The following is a 3858-nucleotide window of genomic DNA, read 5'->3' as shown; positions in this document are numbered from 1 at the left end:
TCTGCCTCCCGAGTGCTGGGATTAAAGGCGTGCACCACCATGCCCAGATCTTATAAAGGGTGTTTAATAAAATCTATTAGTTCTTAATATGACCTGTCAAGCCCCCCAATAATCAAGGCAGAGTCCTAGGGATTTTTAAAATGAATTTAGCACAATTACTGGGCGGATTACCCCTAATTTAATTTCTATACACTAGGCTGTTAACTTCCCGCTGTGCTCCCAGTACTCTCTGAGTGTCACCCAGGTTATCCCTGCTCCCTCAGACCGTCCTCGGGGGACTCTTGCCGTGTCCTCCTGGTCAGTCACATCTGATGGACACCTCCTGTTCTCTCCAGCTTCTTTCTCCTTCTCCTCTTCTCTCTCCTCGTGGTTCCTACCCTCGACTCTGAGTCACCTACCTGTATTCTCCCCAGTAACTAGCTGTCAGCCTCTTTCATTTAGCCATTCAGAGAAGATAGGCGAACAAAGTTTACATACAGCATTTGGTGTATGTGAAAATCTGTCCATTGGGGACAACCAGATCTTGGGGGCCAGTATTTAGCATTTGAGTACATAGCACCAGACCAACTCCCAACACTTCCCCCTTTGTCTAAATAAAAAGGCTCTTTCTCTTCCAATAATAAGCAGCACAGTAAGAACAGTTATGAAAACCATTAGTTAAGGTCTACAGGCACAAAGTCCAGCCCGTCCGTATAGGGCAACTTTGGATAAGGTGCGGTCTTATCTATCCTACCTTGGTGAGTTCCAAGGTTTGTATCTAAAACATTTCCAATCATAACTTGCATTACCAATCTAAAAACATTTTCTTAGGCCTAAAGACATCTTAAATCCTAAATTTAGGCTTAATTGTGAGACTAACTCTCTAGTGTTCAACCCTCTCAGAGACCGGAGAAGGAATAAATATTGCTTGAGGATACAGGACGTAGAAGGATGCAGCTTCCAGGACTATAGACATCACAGAGGAGGAACTATCTGGACAGTCCCCCACAATGGTCTCTGAAATGTTAGAGCATCCATCTTCTGCCTTCTGGCCCAGAATATCTGACGGACATTTTTCTGGAGCAGGAATTATGAAGGGCTAGCCTACCTTGTCCTCGCAAAACAGCCAACTTCCCTTGGCTTTTTTGTCCATTTTGGACATTCTGTCTGCAGTTGAAGCAGGGAAGTTTCTGCCCAGTGGCAGCTTGCCACCTTTGAAGCAGACTTCATAAGATGATTCTTCAATGCTCATCGTTTTCTTTGAAGTCAAAATGGGGGTGCTGTGAGGAGCAGACCTGACTCATTGTCCAAAATGGCTTAAATTGATAAAAAGGCATATCTTAAAGATTTATTTACTTATATGAGTATACTGTCGCTGTCTTCAGACACACGGGTAGAGGGCGTCAGACCATTACAGATGGTTGAGAGCCACCATGTGGGTGCTGGGAATTGGACTCAGGCTTCTAGACGAAGTCAGTGCTCCTAACCACTGAGCCATCTCGCCGGCCCTGATATAAAGCACCTGTAATGGTATCTTCTGTAAGTGTCGGAGGGTTTTTGAGACCATCTACTTATCTATAGTACATCTGAGTAAGCAAACTTTCTTTTTAGCTATTTACTATCTGTTCAGCTGAAAAAGCATATTTTGTGATAGACTAATGCCTATAATGATCAGGAGTTTGACTATTAATTTGCATTTCTTTATTACCCTAAACACTTTATAATAACAGCTTTAAAAGGGTCTAGAACTTTACATTACATTATTAAGAACCATGTAGGTACAATACCTCAAATAAGAGTTGAAAACATATATACAGAGTACGTTGTAACAAATATAACCTTACTATGTATCAATGTACAAAAATCTATACCAATGTAAGATTATTGGCTATAAAATTTTGACAAGAATAGATTCAGGCTGGAGAGATGGCTCAGCAGTTAAGAGCACTGGCTGCTCTTCCAGAGGTCCTGAGTTCAAATCCCAGCAACCACATGGTGGCTCCCAACCATCTGTAATGGGATCTGATGCCCCCTTCTGTGTGTCTGAAGACAGCTACAGTGTACTCATGTACATAATTTTTTTTTCAAGACAGGGTTTCTCTGTATAGCTCTGGCTGTACTGGAACTCACTCTGTAGACCAGGCTGGCCTCGAACTCAGAAATCCACCTGCCTCTGCTCTGAGTGCTGGGATTAAAGGTGTGCGTGACCACGCCCTGCTGTAAATTTCTGTCTTTGTTTCCCCCTGATCAAGACCATTGTAACCAACCCCTTTACAATGACAAGCATCCTTCCCGCAAGAGAACGACTGGAAGCCACCCACCCATCCTCCAACCCACCCAACCTCCAACAAGATCTTGTGGCACCAACCTGCCATCATCCTCTCTCATACCAAAGTAAAGGAGCGCTTGGAATTTTGCTCAGTGGTAGAGTATTCGCCTAACTTGTGGTCCCACCCCAAGCAGAGCAAAATAAGCAATACAGTATGTACTGGGGCGGATACACACCATTGTATAGCCTGGCCGAGAATACTGTGTCCTCGGGTGTGGGATATCTGCAGCCGGTGTGTTCTGTGAACTGAGTCACAGACGGGGCATGGACCTGCCTGTAAAATAATAACCCTCATTAGCTCTGTGAAGGGATTCGTGGTAGAATGACTCTTTGGAAAGTGGTGTAATTGTTGTAATTGCTTAATTATAACTTCTGAAGGAGGAAGAAGCAACAGCATTGAGAGCAGCTACAGTAAGTTACAGGAAGGGAAAGTGCCGGGGAGCTGTGGGATCCTTGGGCACACAGCTGGTGTTAACCTATCCCACCACAAAGTACTATCCCATCACAGTGGGCTCACTGAGATAGGACACTCAACCCGCAGAAACTCAGGACCAACCCCAAACACAGACGGGAGACACCGCATGCAGAAACTGCCCGCAGATTTGCACATACTGAGTTCCCTCAAACATTACAAGAAATACATCCATAGAACACGCTGCCGGCCCCGCCCCGCCCCAGCCCGGCCCGGCCCGGCCCGCTGCCCGCTGCCCGCTGCCCGCTGCCCTCCACCCAACAAGCGAGAGGATTGCCCCAACTTTCCCACCAGCTTATTTGTCAGCTTTCTATTGTGACAAATACCTGAGCTATTTTTTTCCTTTGTGTGTGCGTGTGTGTGTGTTCATGTATGTAGGCATACTTGCATATGTGACCACTCATGGGTATTGTGTATCTGTGTATATGGACATGCTTGTGGAGATCTGAAGTTAACTGGGAATTTCTGTTACTCTTCCCCACTCCATCATCCAGGCAGGCGTCTCAATCAAATCCAGAGCTCACTGATCTGCCTAGCATTGCTGGGAAGCTTGCCCTGGAGACCTGTCTCCCTCTTCCTGATGCCCATTGATTTGCAGGGGGCATGCAAATTCCAGTACTCAGTTGGGCAAGCACTTTAACCCTCAGCCCTACCCGAGACACGCACAGAGAGAAGGAGGCTGGGTGCAGCTCAGTGAGGCAGAGCTGCTGAGCGTTCATGAGGTCCTAGACCTTACACATCACAAATAGGACAAATGGGGAAAGGCTCACGGTCGCAGGGGTTTCCACCTGTGATTATGTGACCTTCATTACTCTTACTATCTCAGCCTGTGGTGATACAATACGGCACCAAAGGGAGCCTGTGGCAATGCTGCACAGTAGCCTGGGAAGCAGAGAAAGGGGCCAGGATCCCATCATCCCCTGCATCCCCCGCAAGCGTGAACCACCACACCCTCTTGTCCTTCAACTGGTTTGCAGTTAGATTGTCCACTGTGTGTTAGTCAGGGTTTCTATTCCTGCACCAAGAAGCAAGTTGGGGAGGAAAGGATTTATTCAGCTTACACTTCCACACTGCTGTT

The sequence above is a fragment of the Mus pahari genome, chromosome 1 (assembly GCF_900095145.1).
Source record: "Mus pahari chromosome 1, PAHARI_EIJ_v1.1, whole genome shotgun sequence".
Classification (NCBI taxonomy): Eukaryota; Metazoa; Chordata; class Mammalia; order Rodentia; family Muridae; genus Mus; species Mus pahari.
This window is presented reverse-complemented; position numbering follows the sequence as displayed.